This window comes from Macaca fascicularis, chromosome 15, assembly GCF_037993035.2.
Source record: "Macaca fascicularis isolate 582-1 chromosome 15, T2T-MFA8v1.1".
Classification (NCBI taxonomy): domain Eukaryota; kingdom Metazoa; phylum Chordata; class Mammalia; order Primates; family Cercopithecidae; genus Macaca; species Macaca fascicularis.
Genome location: NC_088389.1, coordinates 18,414,822 through 18,441,041, shown reverse-complemented (window position 1 = coordinate 18,441,041; position 26,220 = coordinate 18,414,822). Strand labels below are relative to the sequence as shown.

Genomic DNA, 26,220 nt, shown 5'->3' with positions numbered 1-26,220 from the left:
TTACTTTTACAATTAGGAACAAAATTATAAATATTATAAACTAAAAAGGAGATACAAAGAATAAGAGTACCATTCAGGGCTTAAAAGTTTTAAGTGAAGGAAAGAGAGGATGGATTTTGAAAGTGTAGCCTAAGTTAAGGCATAAGGTAAGCATCATTAAGAACATACTATGTGCTGTGACAGGCTGTTGGAAAAAGTAAGTTGAAATATAACTCAAAAAAAAAAAAAAAGAAAGAAAGAAAAGAAGGAAAATATAACTCAGGGCTGGGCATGGTGGCTCACGCCTACAATTCCAGCACTTTGGGAGGCCAAGGCGGGCAGACCACCCGAGGTCAGGAGTCCAGACCAGCCTGGCCAACATGGTAAAATACAAAAATACTAAATATATTAAAAATACAAAAATTAGCCAGGCATGGTGGCATGTGCCTATAGTCCCAGCTACCCCAGAGGCTGAGACACGAGAATTGCCTGAACCCAGAAGGAAGACGTTGCTGTGAGCCGAGATCATGCCACTGCACTCCAACTTGGGTGACAGAGTGAGACTGTCTCAAAGGAAGAAAGAAAGAAAAAAAAGAAAATATAACTCAGATACCTTACTATGGCAGGTTAAATAATTTTTATCAAAGAAAAAGAAAAGGGCAACGCGCAGTGGCTCAGGCCCGTAATCCCAGCACTTTGGGAGGCCGAGACAGATGGATCGCTTGAGCTCAGGAGTTTGAGACCAGCCTGGGCAATATGGTGAGACCCCGTCTCTATTAAAATACAAAAAATTAGCCGGGCATGGTGGCATGTGCCTGTAGTCCCAGCTACTCGAGAGGCTGAGGCAGGAGAATTGCTTGAACCCGGGAGGCAGAGGTTGCGGTGAGCCGAGATCATGCCACTGCACTCCAGCCTGGGATGGAGCGAGACTCTTGTCTTAAAAAAAAAAAAAAAAAAAAAAAGAAAAAGAAAAGGGAAAAGAAAAAGGAAAAAAAGGTAATAAATTGACAATCAGCTGACAATTTGAAGTTGAACAACATTCTCCAGAGCAGCTCCTAAATCAGGAAATGCCCCCAAGGCAGGTTTGAGAACAAATAGAAAAGTACTTCCTATAGCAAAACTTTCTCAGCACAAATGCAACTCATGAGGACCAACCAGACTCAACTTCATATCCCACAGCCTCTCCCTGACCTGATGGCTTTGCAAATGCAGTTAGAATCTGAAATTTAACATATCCAACACCGATTTCTTCTTCACTGGCATGTCTTTCTATATACTCTATCTCAACTAAGGCTTTCATCATCTACTCATCATGCAAGCTAGGAATCCTAATTCCTCTTTCTGTCTCACACTCTACCATCCAAATGCCTCTAAAATGTCTCCCAAATCTCTCTCATTCCCATGCTTATTGCCAATGCCCCAGTTCAGGCTTCATCAGCTTCATCATCCGTCAGTGAGACCACTGCAACAATCTCCAACTATCTCTTTATTTTTAAAAATCCTTCTCTCTCCAAATCTTTCTTTCCTTACTGCCACCAATGTGATTTTTCTCAAATCACAGACCATGCCAGTCATGTAGAAACATATGATGGCCTAGTGCTAGCATTCCAACTCCTTAGATGGCATTTAGTGCCCTTCACAATCTGGTCCCTCATATCATTGCTGATGTACACTGAACAGTAATTAAGAGCACAGACTCGGGGTCAGCTAGGTCCAGGTCGGAATCCTGGCTTTACCACTTCCTTAGCTGCTAGACCTTAGACTTTGGGCAAGTAACCTCACCTCTCAGAACTTCCATTTACCCACTTGGAAAGCAAATAAGATGTATCTAAAATGCCTGCCACACAGTCACTGATCAAGAAACATAGCTCTTCTTCTGTCCTTCAATTCAAATACCTCCTCTTCCAAGAAGGTAGAAGCCCAAATAAATTCCCTCTTCTCTCCTCCCCTAACAATTTGATTTGCACAGACTTACAGTTTCACTTTTTTCTGCAACTACCCTCACCACCTCCTTCCCCACACCCTCTCATTCAGCTATGAATTACATAAAGGGAAAAATAGCCTCATCCATTTTGTATCCTCCTAGAGCCTACAACACAGCAGGGGTTTCACGTTACCTGGCTAAATCAAAAGGACTCCGCAGACTCTCTTTCAGAATGGACCCACCAGACCTACCAATTCTCTGTCCCAGGTAGAGTGGCTATACCTCTCCTACTTCCCAGCCCCTGTTCTTCACACTCTTTCCTCTCTGAAACACCCCCAGCACCTAACAAAGGGCCCGACACAGTTACTTACACATATTGATGGAATAAATAATTAATATTCTTTTAACACATGATTTAAACACTTGCATTATATGATAGCATATGGTGGTACCAACTATTCTTCAATTGTTAGAAATGGAGGCTGTTTACAATATTCCATTATTATAAATAATCTCATAAACATTTTCCTATACAAATGTGAACATATTTCTAGAAGAAGATTACTAGGTCAAAGAGTATGAATGTTTTGTAACTTGTGATATATACTGGAAAAGCTCAGTCTTTTAAAAAGTGTCTCTAGGCCAATTATGAAATATCAATACTATGAACCAAAGGTTATCCAATTAATAATTAGTTCATAAAATGTGAAAACTTAAAAATCTAAATTAACTTCTAATACACAGAATGTTAACAGATATAGAATTGAAATACATGTATTTGAACATGCTAATAAAACATTATCTAAAGCAGCTTTTTTCTTAGCTGATCCTATTAATTAAAATAATATACATTAGCTGCTTATCATAAAATTAATTTCAAAATCATATACCTGATAGTTTCCAAAGTAGGGGAAGCAGAAAGAATACAGATGGGATTTAGTTCAAAATAATCTTGAATTAAGAAATACCATGCTATGTTTGTCAGCTTAGTCCTTTCTGTCTGTGGACACACCAAGGAAGCATCGTTAAAGTCTCTCTTTTCCCTGCCGTCCTAAGTCAGAGTCTCCTAAAGAGCCTGAACAACTGAGGAAGCTCTTCATGGGAGGGTTGAGCTTTGAAACAACTGATGAGAGCATGAGGAGCCATGCCGAGCAATGGGGAATGCTCTCGGACTGTGTAGTAATGAGAGATTCCAACACCAAGCACTCCAGGGGCTTGGGTTTGTCACATATGCCACTGTGGAGGAGGTGGACGCAGCCATGAATGCAAGGCCACACAAAGTGGATGGAAGAGTTGTGGAACCAAAGAGAGCTGTCTCAAGAGAAGATTCTCAAAGACCTGGTGCCTACTTAACTGTGAAAAAGATATTTGTTGGTGGCATTAAAGTAGACACTGAAGAACATCACCTGCGAGATTATTTTGAACAGTAAGGAAAAACTGAAGTGATTTAAATCACAATTGACTAAGGCAGTGGCAAGAAAAGGGGCCTTGCCTTTGTAACCTTTGACGGCCATGACTCTGTGGATAAGACTGTCATTCAGAATACCATACTGTGAATGGCCACAATTGTGAAGTTAGGAAAGCCCTGTCAAAGCAAGAGATGGCTAGTACTTCATCCAGCCAGAGAGGTCGAAGTGGTTCTGGAAACTTTGGTGGTGGTCGTGAAGGTGATTTCGGTAGGAATGACAACTTTGGTCATGGAGGAAACTTCAGTGGTTGTGGTGGCTTTGGCGACAACCATGGTGATGGTGGATATGGTGGCAGTGGAGATGGCTATAATGGATTTGGTACTGATGGAAGCAATTTTGGAAGGTGGTGGAAGCTACAATGATTCCGGTAATTACAACAGTCTTCAAGTTTTGGACCCATGAAGGGAGGAAACTTTGGAGGCAGAAGCTCTGGCGGCTATGGTGGTGGAGGACAGTACTTTCCCAAACCATGAAACCAAGGTGGCTATGGTGGTTCCAGTAACAGCAGTAGCTACAGCAGCGGTAGAAGATTTTAATTACTTCCAGCAAACAAAGCTTAAAAGGAGAGGAGAGCCAGAGAAGTGACAGGGAAGCTACAGGTTACAACAGAGTTGTGAACTCAGCCAAGCAGAGTGGTGGCAAGGCCCACCTGCTACAAAGAAGACATGTTTTAGACAAATACTCACGTGTATGGGCAAAAAACTCGAGGACTGTATTTGTGACTAATTGCATAACAGGTTATTTTAGTTTTTGTTCTGTGGAAAACGTAAAGCATTCCAACAAAGGATTTTAATGTAGATTTTTTTTGGTACTCATGCTGTTGATTGCTAAATGTAACAGTCTGATCATGACACTGAATAAATGTGTCTTAAAAAAAAAAAAAAGGGCCAGATGCGGTGGCTCATGCCTGTAATCCCAGCACTTTGGGAGGCCGAGGTGGGAGGATCACGAGATCAGGAGATCAAGGCCATCCTGGCTAACACGGTGAAACCCTGTCTCTACTAAAAAAACCATAAAAAATTAGTCGGGCGTGGTGGCAGGCACCTGTAGTCCCAGCTACTTGGGAGGCTGAGGCAGAAGAATGGTGTGAACCTGGGAGGTGGAGCTTGCAGTGAGCCGAGATTGCGCCACTGCATTCCAGCCCGGGCGACAGAGCGTGACTCCATCTCAAAAAAAAAAAAAAAAAAAAAAAAGAAGAAAGAAGAAAGAAGAAAGAAGAAAGAAGAAAGAAGAAAGAAGAAAGAAGAAGAAAGAAGAAGAAGAAAGAAGAAAGAAGAAGAAGGAAGAAGAAGAAGGAAGAAGAAGAAGGAAGAAGAAGAAGGAAGAAGAAGAAGGAAGAAGAAGAAGGAAGAAGAAGAAGGAAGAAGAAGAAGGAAGAAGAAGAAGAAGAAGGAAGAAGAAGAAGGAAGAAGAAGAAGGAAGAAGAAGAAGGAAGAAGAAGGAGGAAGAAGAAGGAGGAAGAAGAAGGAGGAAGAAGAAGGAGGAAGAAGAAGAAGGAAGAAGAAGGAGGAAGAAGAAGGAGGAAGAAGAAGGAGGAAGAAGAAGGAGGAAGAAGAAGGAGGAAGAAGAAGAAGGAAGAAGAAGGAAGAAGAAGGAGGAAGAAGAAGGAGGAAGAAGAAGGAGGAAGAAGAAGAAGGAAGAAGAAGAAGGAAGAAGAAGAAGGAAGAAGAAGAAGGAAGAAGAAGAAGGAAGAAGAAGAAGGAAGAAGGAAGAAGAAGAAGAAGAAGAAGAAGAAGAAGAAGAAGAAGAAGAAGAAGAAGAAGAAAGAAAGAAAGAAGAAAGAAAGAAGAAAGAAAGAAGAAGAAGAAGAAGAAGAAAGAAAGAAGAAAAAGAAGAAGAAGAAGAAGAAGAAGAAGAAGAAGAGGAAGAGGAAGAGGAAGAGGAAGAGGAAGAAGAAGAAGAAGAAGAAGAAGAAGAAGAAGAAGAAGAAATATCCAGGCTGGGTACAGTGTCTCATGTCTGTAATCCCAGCACTTTGGGAGGTCGAGGAGGGAGGATCACTTGAGGTCAGGAGTTTGAGACCAGACTCCATCTCCACTTAAAAAAAAAAAGAACTTGGCATGGTGGCACATGTCTGTAGTCCCAGCTACTCAGGGGGCTGAGGTGGGAGGTTCACTTGATCCTGGGATGTTGAGGCTGCAGTGAGCTATGATTGAGCCCCTGCCCTTTGGCCTGGGCAACAGAGCAAGACCCTGTCTCCAAAAGAAAAAAAAAAAGAAAAGAAAAAAAGAAATACCCGTATCAAGTGAGTTAGCTGAATTAAGCCTTATGGACTAAAGGCTTGGCTAGCATTGCTATTTAATATCAAGGTTTCCCAATAATAAATTGAATATCAGACCTAAACTGCTGCTAAGTGTTCAGTTTCTCTCCCAAGGAAAAGAAACAGAGAAAGGATAGACAGCTTAGCTTCTGCAATTAAAGAGACAAAAAGCAGGCAACATTATTCCATTAGTAATAACTGCACAAACAGATCATTATGTGTAATTTTAATGCCGAAATAAATATATCAGTGTATCCAGACGATGTAATGATGCAAATTGATAAAAGAGTTATTTGTAGCCTTCAAAAGAGTCATTCTCTGAGAAGAATGGCTACAGTTCTATTCCACCAGTACCTTTATCCCAACTTCCTCAAGAAGGACCAAAGGATGCTATATTCTACCAATGGTCTTGTCTTTAATAACATAGTAGGCAGACTTGGTACAGGGGTCTCAAATTATCACCACTCTAATGACAATTAATGGACTTCATTTGATCAGAAGCAATAATCTCAAACAAAATCTGGCCTAAATTGGTCTAATTCAGGTTTTACCGGCTATGGGAAATAAAGAGGGTCAACATGAGAAAAGAAAAGAAAAAAACAAAGAAAAAAACCCAAACACCAGAATTGTAACATTTTGATCTTAATAAAATGCTGGCTTTATGGACTCACAAAAAGAATTTTTTTTTTTTTAACATTCAAAATGGTAATATTGAATTTATAAATGGATTTTGTGTAAAATTCTATGACAAATCCGTTCAGAGATAGGGGCTTGGCTTTGTAGTGCTATCTTAACCTTCAATAAATCTGGAATGCTTAAAGGCTATTAAATTAACATTTCCCTGATCTGGCACCTGTAGTCAAGTTAATTTGTCAAAAACATTTCTACAGTTTGTCACTGGACACTGTATTTTCTGACAAGTTAAGCTTAAAATAAAATTGACAAAATCTCATTAATTTCCTCTGAATCACCAACCTTGGTTCCATTAAGCTTTTATTATTAAGAACGTCAACTGCCACTCTTTCTTTAACAAGGTCAAGTTCTGATCTGGGTACCTCCAGGATCCTTGCTATACTAATAGAAACTAGGGAGGCAGTACAGTGTGATTAAGAGCACCAGTCGGGGCATCAGATAGATCTGAGTTCAATTATAAGCAATGCCACTTACTATGTGTGCTTGGACAATTTATTTAAGCTCTGTGAGTCACTATTTTCTCATCTACAAAATGTGGATAATAAAAGTACCTCCTCAAAGAATTGGTGAAACAATTCCATAAGACCGCATGGGCCGGTGTGGTAACTCACACCTGTAACACCAGCATTTTGGGAGGCTGAGGCAGCTGAATCACCTGAGGTCAGGAGTTCGAGACCAGCCTGGCCAATATGGTGAAGCCCCGTCTCTATTAAAAATACAAAAAATAGCCAGGTGTGGTGGCGGGCACCTGTACTCCCAGCTACTCGAGAAGCTGAGGCAGGAGAATCATTTGAACCCAGGAGGTAGAGGTTGCAGTGAGCCGCCATTGCACTCCAGCCTGGGTGACAACAGTGAAACTCTCTCTCAAAAAAAAAAAAAAAAAAAAAAGACTTCATGTAAAGTACTTATTACTGGGCCTTGTCTCACAGTAAATGCTCAAGAAATATTGGTTATTATGGTGTTTTTTCCTACTTTTTATCTACTTTTATATGGATAGACTTTTTTTTTAAAAAATTGCCATTCAGACTTCTGAAACTACAAGGAATCTGAAGGGTCATCCCCTTTGAAGTATCTTCAACAAATGATTGTCTTACAACCTCTCCTGAACACCTTCACTGGTGATGTCCCTGTCACTAGGTGAAGCAGCCCCTTTTCTTCAGCCTTTGGCAAACAGTTTTGCCAGCTAAAATGTGTTTATTTCCACTGAGGTGCAATCTCTCTGCAAGTTTTACTCACTGCTCTTAGTGCTAACCCTCATGAAATTTGAACAAATCTACCTCTACCTTCACAGACACCCTTTCATATACCTAGGATCTCAAACAAAAAACTCGGTTACTAAACACCATAGAATAAGCCAGGCTATAATCCTTTCAAGAGTACAACACAGCACAGAAAATAGCATTTTGTAACTTTTCCTTCTATAACATCTATGATAAATGTAAATCCTTATTTTTTTGAGATGGAGTCTTGCTCTATCACCCAGGCTGGAGTGCAATGGTGCGATGTCAGCTCACGGCAACCTCTGCTGCCCGGGTTCAAGCGATTCTCCTGCCTCAGCCTCCCCAGTAGCTGGAATTACAGGCACTTGCCACCACACCCGGTTATTTTTTGTATTTTTAGTAGAGGCGGGGGTTTGCCATGTTGGACAGGCTGATCTTGAACTCCTGACCTCAGGTGATCCAGCTGCCTCGGCCTCCCAAAACGCTGGGATTATAGGTGTGAGCCACCACGCCAGTCTGCAAATGTAAATCTTTAGTCCTAGACTCCAAACAAGGAAGGAGGTTTTACTCTCAGAAATTATTTTCTCAATTAAAACAAACCCTCTATATTTTGATGCTCCGACATTTTTGAGACAGAAATAAAATGCCTAGCAACTATTGGTTTAAACAATCTGTTATCAAATGAAGTTTGATGAATAGCCTCAAATAATTCTTTTGTTTCAAGGTATCAACTGAAAAACTAGCAATCATTCATATTCAAATATAGGTAAGACATTTCATAAAACATGGGGGGAAGTATGAAGGAAAAAAAAAAAAAGGCCAGTCCATTCCATATCAGAAACAATCATTTTCTCAAAGACCTAAATCCAGAAAGCAATTCCTGATACTGGCAATTCCTGATATCGGCAGTTTTCATCAACCTAAGTTACATTTACTAGACTCCTCTTTGCTGAGTCAACTGAACTGATGTGGACTCTAGCCCTGCCAGCCTTGAGCTGTGCAGCCTTGGTTAAGCCCATAATCTCTCTGAAAGTCAATTTCCTCTCCCATAAAATAGAGATGAGACCATCTACTTCAAAAGAATATCAGGAAGTATAAAGTGAAAACAAAGCATGTTAAAATCCTCTGTGAACTGCAAACTATCATAGAAATGTCAATTATTCCTTATTATTGAAATTTAAGCTGTTACTCAGACCAGGCAGATTTTTGGACAAAATGCCCCTTCAAGCAAACATGAAATTGAGAAGTAGGGGCAACAAGGAAAGGTCTCTATCTTAATTATTTTGAGAGAAGAACCACATTCTCTTCTCATCCAGCCTTGGGGCAGTTACAGCATGTATCAGAATGTGCTCTCATACAGTTACAATCTAGCCATCTTAAAGCATGTAAAATGTCCACTTCAAATTTTCAAAGCCATGATGGGATTCTGTATATCATTAATGTTACACAGTGCTTTGCATTTAATTATACAAACAATAGCTTCCATAATGATGATATTATTAGGGAAAGGTAATTTGCATGAACTAAGCCCCATCACCGAGCATAAGTTTAGGGACCTCTTCATTATTAAATCATTTATATAATAAAATCAATATGCTTTAAAAGTAAAAATAGGGTTTTTTTAAAAACCATAAAGAAGAGTTACATGTTTTAAACTCTATCAATTATCATAATATAATGAGTCTTGAAGATTTAATATCAACTTTTAAAATTAAAACTCAATGGAGAATGTATATTTGACTCCATTACTAGATGATGTATCTCTAAAAAAGGTTATAGTACAGCCATTATCACCTTCCTAAATTATATGGAAATTTTGGTATAACCCTCCAACTACCCCGAGGACAATTTAATTTCGAAGATAGCAAAGTATTTTTAGAATGTAAAATTGCATAAATATTGAAGGAAATAATCCAGGCACATATGTCATATTCATTTCTTGCAGGGTTTCAGTCAATTAAACATTACAGAAATTTTAAACATCCCTATTCACATTAAAATCGTTTCCTTAATTTTAAATAGTGTAAAAAATCCGCAAATTTCTATACAGTGGTAGGTTCATAACTGTTTTATCACTTTAAGATTCAATGTTCCTTAATGATATAACTCAAAAATTTCACTGTATCATTATTTAGTAAGTCATAAAAACCTCTTAAAATTAATCTTTCACGCACATCCAGCTTACCCAAAGTTAGAATTTAATTAGATGGTCTTGGCATAAATGGGCTTACTACTTTATTTGCTCAATCAGTGTACGTCTCTTCGGTAATTATAATTAATTCAAGTCCCTGACGCACCTCCTAGCAAACAATGTAAAAACATCAGACAAAATGGAAATAAATAGGTTCACATTTCTTCAATTACAACATTCACTTTTATCCTCAAAACGCACATGTGAAATAACTGGGATAGGTGTTACTCTATGTAACACATAAAGGCCAACACCAGGAACCTACACCTCTGGTGACAGAGAGGGATGCTCCTCCTCAGCAGAAAATATATTATGGTTGGTTACATTGTGATACAACTGCAAAGAGCCAGTTGAGGAAGTCTGCTTTTAACACAGTTTGCAAATGCATGTTGAAATATAAATAGCAGCCCACGCCTATAATCCCAGCACTCTGGGAAGCTGGGGTGGGAGGATCACTTGGGCCCAGGAATCGAGACCAGCCAAGGCAATATAAAGAGACCCTATCACTACAAACAAATTTAAAAATTAGACAGGTGTGACGGTGTGAGCCTGTGATCTCAGCTATTCAGGAGGCTGAGGTGGGAGGATCATTTGAGTCTGGGAAGTTGAGGCTGCAATCAGCCATGATTGCACCACTGAGCTCCAGCCTGGGCAGCAGAGGGAGACCTTGTCTCAAAAAGAAAAGAAAGAAATAGAAACATCAGCAAATGAAAGAAGAGATAAATTACTAACTATCTAGAACAGTGCTTCCTGTTGGAAAGAATCACTTGTAACTACCTACAAAATTTACAATTGAGAAGCAGCCCAAAAAGTCTGATTATCGGGCTTTCATCCAGCATCTTCCAGATAGCATCACAAAGAAAGCAGTAAGCGGCAGAAAACTTTTATTTCTAAAACTGAGGGGACAGCAAGATCCACAGGATAATACAAACTGTCAGACACATTACTCAATTAGGTAGTCAGCATAGCAACACAAAGTAAAAGTAGCCAGCTACGAAGCTGACAGTCTTGATGGGAGATGGGGCCAGGCACAGAAAGCGCATTCCTCTGTACACAGCCTCTGCACTCTCCACCACAATTCTCTCTGCAACTGGCAGGTCACTGCTGCTGACTGTCATTTATTGGGCACCTATCAGGGTCCAAGCACTTTTCATACATTATCTCATTTAATATGCCCAACAGTCCTGTGAGGATCGCTCATTTCCTCTTAGAGCTGTTCATTAAGTAGGCTGTTTCAAAACCCTCAGCTAGTGCAGCCTGGGCAACAGAGCAAGACCCTGTCTCAAGCAAAACAAAACCAAACCAGGTAGAACCTTCTGATTCCGTTTTCTCTCCTTTCTATAAGAGATGGGGTCTCACTCCTTTGTCCAGGCTGGAGTACAGAGGTGTAAACATGGCTCACTGCATACTTGACCTCCTAAGCTCAGGCAATCCTCACACCTCAACCTCCCAAGAAGCTGGGAATACAGCAACACCACCACACTTGCTTTTTTTTTTTTTTTTTTTTTTTTTTTGGTAGAGACAGAGTCTCAATTATGTTGTCCAGGCTAGTCTCAAACTCCTGAGCTCAAGCGATCCTCCTACCTTGGCACTCCAACATGTTGGGATTATAGGTGTGAGCCTATAATCTCACTCAGCTTCTGTCTGATTCAGTTGTCAAGAAGCAGTGGTCAAGCACCAACTTCTAGGCCACAGACAATCTGTACTTGGACTATGAGGCTCATCAGTAATTGTGAGGTGTATCTGTTACTAAATCTGGCTACCCAGGTGGCAGTACCCAATTGTGCTCTGATAACGACAAAAGAGGAAAATAACAACATGGTCCTTTGAGAGATGGGCAAGCAGTATATGGCATCAAGCTCCAATACAAGCAAAGGGTCTGAGGAGACAAAGGTCCATCTCAGGTTGCAATTCTCTGCAGGAATGGGCAGCACAAGACCTGCTCACTTGCAGAAACTGACAAGTCACTCAGGTACCAAGGTCTCCGGGGTTTCTCCTCAGCCCCCTGGAAGTATTTTCCTTGTGTTCGTCCTGAGTCTTAGTCAGTCCAATCTTCTCTGAGGTCCTAACTAAACCAGACACAGAGAGAGTCGGGATTTTATCTTATTAAAATAGATATGGCTAATTTGTCTTTTCAAATTCATTTTAAATTAAATTGGATTTCCTCGGAAGGCTGCTAGGTCAGTTCCCCTGCTGCGAACACAGGACAAAGGTTAATTGCAAGCCCTTCACCAGCTCTTCTGCTCTCTTGGGCAGACTCTGATAACCTGCCCCGAGAGGTGGGCAAGGCTTTGGTTTATTGGGCAATAATGTTGCCATTAGAGCCATTTACCATTATGCCAAGAAACATTTTATTTTTTTTTAACTAAATAACAAGGTATGATTCCAACAACAAGAAAGAAATGTAATGATGTTACCAACTGATAGTTAATTCTAAAATGCAACACTCAAAGAATAAGACCTAACCTATTTGCTTCCCTAAAAGGCTCCGATAGATGCAAAAGTACACACTCTCCTAGAGCAACCAATGTAAAATTCCATTAACATTTTCACTTAATTTATCTCATTTAGACTGTCTACATTCATGAAAATTTAACCCAGTAATTCCCTGTTATACAAAGCATAACAAAGTATGAATATTTAAATACAATGTAAATAAAACACTTTATCAATTACATTTTTGTATTCTAAATTAGTGACTTCACTTAGCATGTCTGCCTTGCACAGCACCACACTATTTTTCAATTAAAGGTCCAGATGTTTCAAAGGCTCCAGTAGGCAACAGCAGTTATGAGAAATGCTTTATCTGCATTGTAATCATCACCACCACATCAGCTCCAGGCTGCATTAACATACTCATGTTTTATTCCAGCTCCCCTTCTAACAGAGCAGGTAATTAAACAACACAGCAGAGAAACACAATCCTAAGAGCTGCACAATTTCCTTACAAGCATTCACCTGAGCAACACATTTTCTTTTTTTTTTTTTTTTTTTTTTTTTTTTTTGTGAGACGGAGTCTCGCTCTGTCGCCCGGGCTGGAGTGCAGTGGCCGGATCTCGGCTCACTGCAAGCTCTGCCTCCCGGGTTTACGCCATTCTCCTGCCTCAGCCTCCCGAGTAGCTGGGACTACAGGCGCCCGCCACCTCGCCCGGCTAGTTTTTTGTATTTTTTAGTAGAGACGGGGTTTCACCGTGTTAGCCAGGATGGTCTCGATCTCCTGACCTCGTGATCCGCCCGTCTCGGCCTCCCAAAGTGCTGGGATTACAGGCTTGAGCCACCGCGCCCGGCCAAGCAACACATTTTCATACATGATTTTAAATTCTTCTAGAAAACATTTCATTACATAGTTAAACCTGCTTTAGCAGGAACACTGATAATTTCAATAATATGTTGTTAATAAAGAATGAGTAACAGCACATATGTACCAAATTTATCTCCAAATGGTACTGAAAGTGCAAGAGGGACTGTACGTACTTGTGCTTGTGTGTACTGATAATCAACAAGAAGTCTGTGTGTGTAAAAAAAACACTACCAGTTGTTACAATCTAAGCCATCTCTTCTCAATTTTAATGCCAATGTCATCTCTTGAACAAGTCAATTAGACATTTATTCTTACTATACAGAAAGAACAACTCACCTGAGCTGAGGCTGAGCAAGTATACCAATTATCTCCGTTCCTATTCGATAGTAAAATACCACCAGAGCAAAACAAAACGCAATGCTGACAGCGGCAACAAAAATACTATTGCATTTATTATTTAGTTAATTAAATGATTCCCTTATTTACAAACGGAAAATAACCTATGGTATAAAAGATACTGCTGTGCATAGTAAACATAGTATAATTTAATGAGAAAATATAGTTCCTCATCATTAAAAGAAACTAGCAAAATTCACTTTAATTATAACTTTTTATTATTCTATAAACATTTTTTATTTTGAAATATTCCAAGAGGAGATGTCCTAAAAAAGATGCTATTCAAAAGATAAATGCCTTTACAAATATTAAAACCTCAGACAGGTCAAATCCTGGCAGGTTACACTTCAGTATCTGAAAGCAGACAGCTTCCATTCCTTCCTGAAGGAACCTTAGGTGGAACATTTTTAATACATCACTGTGTCACTTTTTAATGTGCCCCAATCTATTAACCACATGGCAAACTAACAGGGATTTTTAAAATATGGGTTTTATGGCTTTGTGCTGGTGATTAATTAAATAAATAGCCACCGTTTCACAAATCATCCCTCTAATTAGTCTAAAACAGACACTTTGCATTCACTGGTATTATTGCCATGTGAAGCTCACAGAAGGGCACGCGTGGTACCGCACGGCCGCATCTCTGCACTTTGGAACCCATTGTCGCGGGCTCCACGGCTGGCATCCCACCCTGCCATCCAGAGGCAGAGGTGTCAACTTTGCAGGTGCTGTAGTCAGCTGGAATTTGGCTCCAGCTGCTCAGAAAAGATGTTCTCCTTAATTATTCTCCCGCACCCTAAAGGAAACAATGCAACAACAAAGGAATAAAGTGCAATCTCCAGCTGCAAAAAGAGGTTTCACCAACACAGTTCATGGAATGAATAAGAAAGTTGGTTGATTTAGGAATAAGTAGGGAGCTACGTTAAACAGGTTTTCCTGAGAAATCAAAACATGTTATGTCATCTTGAATTCAGGTATTAAGCAATTACTTCCAAATCCTATCATTTAAAAGACTCCATTCAAAGACTGAGGAGATCATTCTCTTTGAAACAGATAGGAATTCAACCTAACTTGTTTTAGTAGCATATTTTATAAGATAATTCCTCTGAAAGCAAATTAAACTTAGAAATAATTTTTAGTACCAGAAAAAAAAATCAAATGGGAATATTTCAAGAACCCAATTTCCTTCAGGAAATACATTAAGTGGTTTCCTAATCTTTTAAACTTCATTATGTTTAGAGGAAGGCAGGGAGGGAAGAAGGGTGTAGGGAGGCGGTGGGAAGAAAGAAGGAAAAGAAAAGGGGTGAAGGGAAAAGAAAACGGAAAGAGGACATGGGAAAAATTCAGTAGGGATAACACACCAAAATATGCTCTAAATTATTCTGCAGAAAGGGCTGTCCTCATATCCCTTCTTTAAGGTTTCTAGGAATGGGAAGAAGAAATGGGGTATAGTAGAAAAGACCTAGACCCTTAAGCAAGATAGACTCTGACAGGTCTTGTGCCTTTCTCTAAATCATGTGATCCCATTTATCCTCAGTTTCCTCCCTTATAAAGGATTTTAGCCCCTATCTTCAATATCATAGGGAAACTGAGATACTGTCCTAGCACATTCCCTGCATAGAGCAAATGCTCAAAAATTATGGCCATGAGAAACTGCACCAGACAATGAAATGGGTTGAAGGGAGAGTCTAGGTTCTTTGTTTTAATTCTCTACATGCCTTTCTGAAAGAGCCAAGATGACTGTAGCCAACACTGCAGATGCTGTGTTCTTGATATGAAAAGGAGAGACAAAAGCACAAAAGATTCATCAACACAGGACAGTCACATTATGTTCACTCTACTGAAGAAAACCTGAACCTTCTACAATTGAGAAGAAACAGTGTAGTTTCTCTGACTGTCACCTTTACTGGGCATGGAGCTAGGCGAGGGTATGTCTGAGATGGCTCATGGGTAGAAAGTGGAAAGCAAATAAATGGGCTTTGGATTCAAGAGACCTAGGTCTGAATTCCAGCTTCACTACTTACTAGTTGTGTGACCTCAGGCAAGTCTTTTCATGTTTCCAAGCCTCAGTTTCCCCATGCCAAAACTGGAATAATAATACATACTTTACAGGGAAGCTCAAAAGAATGAATGAAATGGCATAGTAGATACTCTGGCATACAGCAAACACTCCAGTAGTTTCTATTACATTAAACTGAATCATATGAAACTGCTGATAATCACTTATGACTTACAAAAATTGCAATTTCATAGGGTTTCAACAAATATTATAGTGACTGAAACAATAAATACCACAGGCTAGAGAAATAACGGAAAATTCTCCAAAATAAAATGAACTACATTCCTAGCAAAGGACGACAACCAAGATATAAAGGGTGTTTTTCAAAGACTGGCTCTTCGTTCCAACACTACAGCAGTTAATATTTATGAAACATTATAGGTCAGATATCACCCCATACATTTGACATCCATATTAGCTTACATAATCGCAAACAACTCTGAGTTAGATTCAACAATTTTTTCTATTTTAGAGTTGAAATGGAAGCTTGTAGAAATGAAGTAACTTGCCCAAAGTTACACAGCTAGTGAAGCGAGGATGCTAACTGGGGTTGTCTAACTCCAGAGTCTGAGTTCTTACTCATTACTTAAAATTGCCCTTCCCACACTGCAAAGTTGCTTACTTAGCTTTCATTTTTTATTTTTTTTATATATATTTTTTGAGACAGAGTCTTGTTCTGTCACCAGGCTGGAGTGCAGTGGCGCGATCTTGGCTCACTGCAACCTCTGCCTCCTGGGTTCAAGCGATTTTCCTGCCTCAGCCTCCCAAGTAGCTGGGACTACAGGCATGTGCCATCACGCCCAGCTAATTTTTGTATTTTTAGTAGAGATGGGGTTTCATTTCACCATGTTGGCCAGGATGGTCTTGATCTCTTGACCTCGTGATCCACCTGCCTTGGCCTCCCAAAGTGACTTTGCTTTTAATAAGACTGTATGGGGACAAAGAGCAAACAAGTTACAAATCAACTTGTGGGCTTCCGAAGGAAGGCCATGTCAATGGGCAGACAGGCACCAGCAGGGAGGGTATGTCAAGCCAGCGCCTGTAGTGACTGGGAGGATGATGCATGCATCCAACAGTCCCACTGCAACCATGGCATTCTAGGGTTCTACTTACCCCACGTCACAGCATTATTAGAAAAAGAACAGCAGCAGACATGCTTCGAAGTTTCCAGAAAAGTCCTGAAGTTTTAATCAAATAGCTGCTGTGTTCCCATTATGTTACAGTCAAGCCTTTTCACTATGTGACAAAGGAAGCAAAGCTTTTTATTTATTTGTTAGTCTGATCATTTATTTATTTATGTTCACATCTCTTGCTTCCTGAATCCTTTGATGTAAACAGTGAACAAGCCATCTCAGCAAGGGAAATGGCACTGAGAGTGGATGCTCTGATTCCACTCCCTTTAAAAAGAGAATTCAGCTAAAGAAAACCCCCCAAATGCCAGGCTTTCAAAGCCAAAATTCTAAAAGCAATCACATTTGCATTTAAGGCTTCTTGGGGCTGCCGCTGTGGCACCAAAATCCACCAAAGATAAAGAAGATATTTGTGCTAAGTTGGGAAAGTGGAGACATCAGCATTTCCGCCTTCAGACCATTATTTCTGCTCTCCAGACAGCACCTGATAAAGCATCTGGAGTGTTTTGTCTTCTGCACAGCCAACTGCTTTTCCGACGCCTGTGCTCAGGGGTTTCCCTGGGGTTTCCTTTCCAACAATTGCGCAGAGACTCTGAGAGGAGCCCAAACGAGCTGCCTTAACCTTCCTGTAAACTGCTATTTCCATAGAGGATTAAAACAAACGTTTCAAATAAGCCAATTTCCTTTACTAAAAAACCAAAATGACAATAGTAGTACCAAGAGAAATATACAAAGACAATGAATAAGACATACTTCTCCTGTCTTTGGGCATGCAAAAAAATAGAGAGCAAAAGGTTACATGGAGGTGGGCTACACAATTCCCTCTTATTTCCAATACTGCCCTACAGTGGAGCCTAACTAAGAAGTTATACAAGAATTAGACTGAGTCATACCAAGAGGGAGAGAAAAAAACCTAAATGCTTATACTACCTGATATATGCTGATGTTGCATGTTATATATTTTTAAATTCCTGTTAATTGTAAATTTGTCTATTAAAAATGCAACTGTGTTGTTTTTTAATTAGGTACTTCCAGAATTCTGGTGATGCAAAATGGTTACTTGTTGAACTGATGGGAATGAAAATTCCTATCTCTGAGGTCTCTGTAGAAGGGAACAAGTTTCCTTCTCCTAAAGTACCCAAAGCAGCTCCCTTGAACCACAGCAAGTGGGAAATTCCTTTGACTCAAAGGGGTAGGGATGTATATGCTCAACTAAATGAACAGGACATACACAAAAAACAGCTGGAACAGAAAAAATCCTTCAGAAATCCCACTCTTGGAATGCTAAGGGAAGCAGACAGCTTCTGGCTTTCTTCATTTCACCTGCCAAACTTCTTTCCTTTCTTCTTCATTCCCTCCCTTCCCTCCTTCCCTCCCTCCTTTCTTCCTTTCCTACCTTTCCTTCCTTTCTCTCTTTCTCTCCTCCTCTCTTTCTCTCTCTCTCTCTCTCTCTCTCTTTTTAAGAGAGTCTCACTATGTTGCTCAGGTTGGTCTTGAACTCCTGACCTCAAGTGATCCTCTTGCCTCTGCCTCCTGAATAGCTAACTCAGGCACTTGTCACGGTGCCCGGTCTGCCAAGTTTCATACTGTTTTCCTCCTCATTTTCTGACCCTGAGTGTCTTTCTCATTTTTCTCTTTTTGGTAGTTTTGGTAGTTTCTCCCAAACCCACATTCAATTTTACACTACTACATGTACAATGTGAGATGTTTCACATTTAACACTCTATTAACAGTATCTTGAACATTTCTGGAAACAGAGTAACTAAAATTAAAAACAGCTACCATTTACTCTGTGCCAGGCACTGGGCTGAGTGTGCCACATAAATTCTCTCTTTTGATCTGCAAAACAGCCCTCACTTACCCTATTTTACAGATAAACTGCTAAGAAGTTAAAAAAATTGTTAAAGATCACACAGCCAGTGAGATAACTCAGATGGAAACCCACCTCTGACTGACTCAGAAGACCACAATCTTAACTTGACAACAATTCTTACCAAAACCAATATATTTGAAAAGCTTTTTTGGAGGGAAAGTTCTTATTTCAAAACACATCTTCTTACATTTTGAATCAACATTTGCATGAAATAAAGAGCCATGATATATGTAAACACAAACTCTTTCTCTTCATTCGGTAATATATATTCCTCTCCCACAGCATTTAATATAACACACTAAAAACTATTCTACTATAGGACTTGTATTTCAACCACATGGCAAAATATGTATCCTGACCAACTCTCAAACAGAAAACAGCTAAACATTTTTATGAAATATAAAAACAGCTATTTTATCTGACTCAATACACTGGTTGGCAAGTTTTTAAGGAAATCACAAAAGCACAAAGATTAAGTAAAAAGAGAACCTAGAATGAAAAACAGAACACAATTTTGCCTCAGTGATGGTACTTGACAAACGAGGCGACATGAAGTGTCAGTTTTCTTGGTCAGCGGGCTATAGGGAACAGTCTATCTATAATCTATAAAAAGACCGTGATACCCTCCTCACAACCCACCACCACCCACCAAAGACCTACATGTGAGAGTAAATTAGAATTAAGGCTTTCCAGCTGACCTCCAGCAAAGTAAAACTGCCTGTCTTCCCCCCAAATTATTTTCTTCCTCAGACTTTAAAAACATAAACCAACCTTCATACGAAATTCCTATCCCAAATTCATATCATTTGATGGACCAGAAAGATTTTAAGCGAAGAATTTAAAGTGGTCCTGAGATGGTAGTGCCCCCAAGTACTAGGTAGAAGTGAACACAGATCCTATTGGGAGAAACCTAAATGACTCAGATAATTCCAACAGAAAAAGTTGCAAGAAATAATCTGTTCTATCTCCAAATCACAAAACATAGAAGGCATCATGAAATAGGTCCAGAAAGACTGGAGTTAACAGAATGATCAGAAGCAGAATATAAAATAAATGTGTAAGCAAAAATGTGGGGTAAGTACAAGAGACTATAAAAGATTATCCAAGGTGTGATATGATATTATGGTTGAGTAGGAGAATGTTGCTAGGAGTGAATGTCAACTTTTAAAGATTAAATAAAGCAAATACGGCAAAATGTTAACAATTACTGAATATAGGTGCTACACATAAGGGTGTTCACTGAACTTTTACTAATAAAATTACTACGCTTTTCATAACAGTTTTTTTAAATTGCCAAGCAGATTTTTACAAGATCAAAATCAGACTTCTAGAAATTAAAAATACAACAACTAAAATTGGAAATACAACATATGGGTTCCACAGCTGAGGAGAGAATCTGTTAGGAAGATAAGAGTTGAAGAAATTACCTAGAATGCAACCCAAAGAGACACGGAGATAAGAAATAAGAAAGAGACGTTAAGAGATGAGAAGGATAAAATAACACATTCTAATAGGTGTAGCTAGAGTTTCAGAAGAAGAGAAAAGAATAACTGGTTCAGAGGCAATGTCTGAAAAGACAATGGCTGAGAATTTTCCAGAATGATGAAAGACACTAATACACAGATTCAGAAAGCCCAGTGAATGCAAAAGAAGAAAAACAGAGAAGAAGATCTGTATCTTAAAACATCAAAATGAAACTGCATCTATACCAGGCAAATACCAACCAAATGGAGTAGGTGTAACTATTTGAAAGGGAGGAAACCTTCACTAGAAATAATCACAAATGACAAATGGTTCGATTCACCAGGAAAAAAAATAGCAATTCTGAAATTGTGTGAACATAAAAGCATAACATCACAATATATAAAGAAAAATAGTCACAATTAACAAGAAAAAATGGACAATCTATCAACAGCAAGAAATTCAAGCATATTTTTGTCTAATTGATGGCTCAGACAAAAATATCTGTAAAGAAAATTTTAACAAAATTACAGGTTGAGTATCCCCTATTCAAAATTCTTGGGACCAGGAGTGTTTCAGATTTAAGATTCTGAAATATGTGCACTACACTTATTGGTTGAGTATCCCTAATCCAAAAATCCAAAATGTAAAATGCTCCAGTGAGCATTTCCTTTGAGCATGCTCCAAAGGAAACGCTTGCTTCTAAATATTTTCTGATTTCTGTTATTTTTTGATACATGAGTTACTTATAAGCGCTCAAATAGTTTTAGATTTTGGAGCATTTTAAATTTCAGATTTTCAGAGTAAGAATGCTCAACCTGTAACAGTCTTGACCTAATGACAATATTTAGAATATTGCAACCAACAGCAGCTAAAATCACATTCTTTCCAGGTTCACATATAATATTTATAAAAGGTGACCTATATCAATGGGCATACAGCCACGCTCAACGAATTTCAAATAATTGGTAACATCACAGCTTCTGTACAAATTATTTTAGTATTTTTTTAAATTAAAAATTTTTATGTCAGCTCTTTCATGGGGAGGGGCATGTGGAGTAAGATTGGAAATTAAACTTATCTACTAACAATCAGTTGCTGTAGAACCATGATAAACTGAGTTCCTAAACACATTGTCTATTTCCTGATTCCCTATTCTTTCTGAAGCCATCTGTCCTGCAGTGTTTTTGAACAGGCCAGCATTCACGTACAAATCTTTACGTGAATGAACCTATGTTTTTAATTCTGTTGGGTAAATAGAGGCTCTTAATGTTTTTAATTCTGTTGGGTAAATAGAGGCTCTATCAATTAAGAGATCCTGATTCCCAAAGGGAGAACACTTCCACTGGGAGACACAGCAGACGTACCACTAAATGTTAAAACTATGGCTGCAGCCCAGGTTCCTCATGCCAAGGGACATCGTGCAAGAAGGAAACTCACCAACCTCACAGGAGTGACTGACTCTCATCACAGCATATGAGGCTGTTACACAATGGAGCAGGAAGAAACACATCTAGCCAGTGGGTATCTTAATACTTTTACCCAATTTTGGTTGTCAATGGACAAATGAAGCAGCTACATCCTGAGAAAGGTAAACAGAGGCTTTGGCCCTCAGAGATAAGGGTCTGGGTCATCATACCATTTAAGACCTAGACCAGTCGAGATGCTAACTAACCAAGGTTGAAGGGACTAGAATAACTACTTGAAGAGACAGATGAGTGTTAGTCATGACCTCAAGAACAGTGGCAGAAACGGGACTGTAGATCATTATACTAACCCACTTTGTATAAATTTCCCCAAAGAAAAGAAGTCCAACGCAGACCTGAAGGTGTGCTCCCAGAACTTAACACGAAGCTAGTAAACCCAAGCAGCACCAAGGGTGGACTGACATGGTCACTTCCTGTACCAACCAGATCCCCTCTTTTCAGGAATAAAGGGAATATTTCCCAACTGCTGGAAGGAATGCCGGCTGATGACTATCTGCTGCTAATCCTTTCCTGCAATTGTGTTGGCTGACACAGTCACCTTGCCAAGGCTGCACCTCCTTCTCACGACGCCCAGAATCCCATGATAGGTCAGATGCAAAAATGTAAGAGGCCTGACCCCTTTACTCCAACTTGGGACAACTATGAGGGTCCATCCAGCTGCAGAATACTCCGTAGTGTCAGGTGAGGCCTTGTTATGACTGCATCACAGTCCAACTCCTCCCTCTACCCAATTCTGTTTTCCTCCCTTTTCCGCACAGATGCTAATCCAGAAAACACTCCCTAATACACTTCCTGCATGTTAATCTCCATTTCAGAGTCTGCTTCCCAGGAGAACCCAACCTATGACAACAATAGTTTACTTTTATTATTATTTAGTTTTACCAAACATTAAAAGAACAGATAATGCTAGAATTACCCATACTATTTAACCATACTGAAAAAGAGCAATTTCTAAATCACTTTATAAAGCTAGCAAAAATTCCATATCCAAACCTGAGAGTGTAAGAGAGGAATATTACAGGCCAGGTTTTCTTGTGAACAAAGATCCTAAAGAAAATATTAGCAAACCAACCCAGCAAGATATAAAAACTAGAATATTTGATGACCAAAGTTATCAAATTCTAGGTTGATTTAACATAAGAAGATAAATCAATATAATAACCATATTAAAGCTGGGCATGGTGGCTCATGCTTGTAATCCCAGCACTTTGGGAGGCCGAGATGGGCAGATCACCTGAGGTCAGGAGTTTGAGACCAGCCTGGCCAACATGCTGAAACCCTGTCTCTACTAAAAATGCAAAACTTAGCCGGCTGTGGTGGCAGGTGCCTGTAATCCCAGCTACTTGGGAGGCCAGGGAAAAACAAAAGGAGGTTGATGGAGCATGATTTATGAAGATATCAGATATTAATGCAGGAAAAACCAAATAAACAACTGAAACGGAAAAGTCCAGGAAGAGCAGCACAAATATAGGGAAATTTGATATATGACCAAGCAAGCACGACAAACCAGTGGGGAAAGGTGGGACTCAATAAATAATGCCACAAAAACCGATTAACCATACAGAGAAAAACAGAAATCAGACCTCTACCTCCCTACCACACATGCAAAAAATCAGTTCGAGATGGATTAATTATTTAACTATAAAAACTTTAAATACAATTTGGGAAAATAACTTTATAATCCTGAGGGTAAAGATTTCTTAGAACACAAAAAGCATAATGAAGCAAAAGACTGATAATTCAATACGTTAAAAACAAGAATTTCTGTTCATTAACAAGCACCAAAAAGAGAATGAAGACAAGCCACAAACCAGGAGAATCTACAACAGTTGCTACCCAATACATAAAAATGGTTAGTATCCAACATGCATTGAAATTTTTTCTTCAAATCAGGAAGAATATGATTAAAACAGAAAAAAAGATTAGAACAAGTACTTCACACAGAAAAACCAATAAACACACAAAAAGATGTTCAATTTCAATTATATTCTGAGAAATGCAAATTAAAATCATAATGAGATACAATTTAACACCCATAAGACTAGAAAAAACTAAGTCTGATGGGGGAGCACGACACTGACGCACTGCTGGAGGGGCACACATGAGAATAAGCACTTTGGAAGGCAGTTTGGCATTATCTACTAAGCTGAAGCTGCACACAGATGCCCATGACCCTGTGAGTCCACCTGCATGTATTCCCTAACAAAGTTTTCAACCCATGGTCCTGAGGGCTAGGAAATCAATTTAGCTAATTTCAACCAATCTTTTCTTTTAAAATTAAATAAAATAGAATTGATTAGAATAAAAAATAGCATGCATTTGTACTTAGTAAAGGTTAAGTATTTTTCCATGAAAATAGTTTCCATATATCATTTACCTATATGTGCACTTAATATGCATGTACTGGTTCAGCATGTAAAATGTGTTTCTATTTGTGTGTGTGCAAAGTGACGGATATTTGAATTAAATTGATGTAATCATTCCACAATATATGCATAGATCCAAACTTTCACGTTATACCCAAAACATGTGTTTCTTTTTACATATGATTCAGGGCCAAAATGTTTGTAGGCCAGGCACAATGGCTCATGCCTGTAATCTCAGCACTTGAGAGGATGAGACAGAAGGATCACTTAAGCCCTGGAATCTGAGACCAGCGTAGGCAACAAAGGGAGATCCTGTCACTACAAAAATTGTTTAAAAATTAGCCAGCCATGATGGCAGGCACCTATCGTCCTAGCTACTCCTGAGACTGAGGTGGGAAGATTGCTTGAGCCTGGGAGACCTAAGCCACAGTGAGCCATGATCATGCCACTGCACTCCAGCCTGGGCAACAGAGACCCTATCTCAAAATAAAATAAATCTTTTTAAAAGTCTGTAAGTCTCTGCCATGGGGTAATTCTTACACATTTAAAATACTTACAAACAGCATTATTTGTAATAACTAGAAGCAACTGAAATGTCCATCGACAGTGGAATGGATAAACTGCAGAGTACCCATACAATGAAAATGAATCAACTACAGCTACAGACATCAATATGGGAGAATCTCTGGAATAAAATGTTAAGAGGGAAAAGTTACAGAAGAACACTTAAAGTACAATTTTATTTACATAAAGTTAAAAAAAATTGTTCAGATATACAAATATACAGGATAAAGCTATAAGGAAAAGCAAGGGAATTAAAGATATGTCTGTAAGTGGTCAGGGAGCAAGGAGGACACAGAGGGGACTTCAAAAGTAAAGGTAACATTCTTCCTCCCAAAACGGGTGATAGGTACATGAGTGACTCTTGTACAACTGTTTATACCTTGGAGATACTTTAAAAATCTTCTATGTCTACTCACTATTTAATTTTTTCTAATTTAAAACAAAAATATTTATAAGTGAACCCATTTCTCTAATTTACTGGTGAGAAGCCTCATAACCTTTCCAGCATATGTGGAGAGGAAAAGCATCCAATTACTCCCAAGCAACCAACAACTTCCTTTAAGAACTTAGCGAGGAACACCTGAGGTCAGGAGTTCAAGACCAGCATGGCCAAAATAGTGAAACCCCATCTCTAATAAAAACACAAAAATTAGCTGGGCATGGTGGTACGCACCTGTAGTCCCAGCTACTAGAGAGGCTGAGGCAGGACAATGGCTTGAACCTGGAAGGGGGGTGTTGCAGTGAGCTGAGACTGCGCCACTGCACTCCAGCCTGGGTGACAGAGTGAGACTCCGTCTCAAAAAAAAAAGGCGATAAGCTGAATGTTAGAGACAACCTATTACCCATTATGATACTACAATGAATCAAGGAAAAGAAAGCAGGAAAGTAAAATCTCGAACTCCTACTAAGCTTAATTCAAGTTCTAATTTCAGTTGCTAATTCAAATGTTGGTCTATATTTAGTAAAATGCAAGATTATTATTAAAACACAAATACATAATCTGACTGTGTATTGTCAAGCATTAATTATTTTTCAGAATGAAACAAAAAAGAATACCAAGTGATTTCAAAGACAGAAAACACCCATGGTCACTCAAATTTGTTTGATGTGTGCAGTGGTGCATATACACCTCAAATATGTTTTTCAACAATGATAAAACAACAAACAAACAAACAACTACTTAATATAGATTCTCATAAGCAATGCAGTAAAGGGTCACTTAGAAGAATTGAAAGACATTTTCATCCACCTCCCCCCCCTTACTTTTACTCATGAAAATTTGTCTTAGGCTGGGCATGGTGGCTCACGCCTGGAATATCAGCACTTCAGCAGGCCAAGGCAAGAGAATCCCCTGCGCCCAGAAGTTTGAGATCAGCCTGGACAACACGGTAAAATGCTATCTCTACAAAAATTTTTAAAAATTAGCTGGACGTGGTGGTGCATGCCTACTGTTCCAGGTACTCAGGAGGCTGAGGTAGGAAGATTGTTTGAGCACAGGAGGTCACAGCTATAGTGAGCCATGATCATGCCACTGCACCCGATCCTGGGCAACAGAGTAAGACCCTATCTCAAAAACACAAAAACAAAAAATTGTCTGAATATCTTCTGCTTAGTATAAACATGGGCTAGTCACATATTAGAGATATTTATGTCTTGCAACTTAAAGAGGGAGTTAACATTCCCCTAATGCCAACTTTTAGCTTAATGACAAGTACTACGGTGGTGGCAGCGATAACATAAACAGCAGCAACAACACCAGACAAGAAAAAGTCACAGGTATAAAAATGGAAATCAAAGAGGTTTACAAAAATATGCATTTTGGGGAATCGCTTAAACCCAGGAGGTGG

General features: G+C 39.2%; 1 protein-coding gene and 1 pseudogene across 18 annotated transcripts in view; one reads left to right on the top strand and one right to left on the bottom strand.

Moving 5' to 3' along the window:
- Nucleotides 1-26,220, bottom strand: part of MAPKAP1 (MAPK associated protein 1) — a 271,024-nt gene that overhangs the window by 155,995 nt on the left and 88,809 nt on the right. The window lies entirely within an intron of this gene.
- Nucleotides 1,394-3,908, top strand: LOC135967572 (heterogeneous nuclear ribonucleoprotein A1-like; annotated as a pseudogene).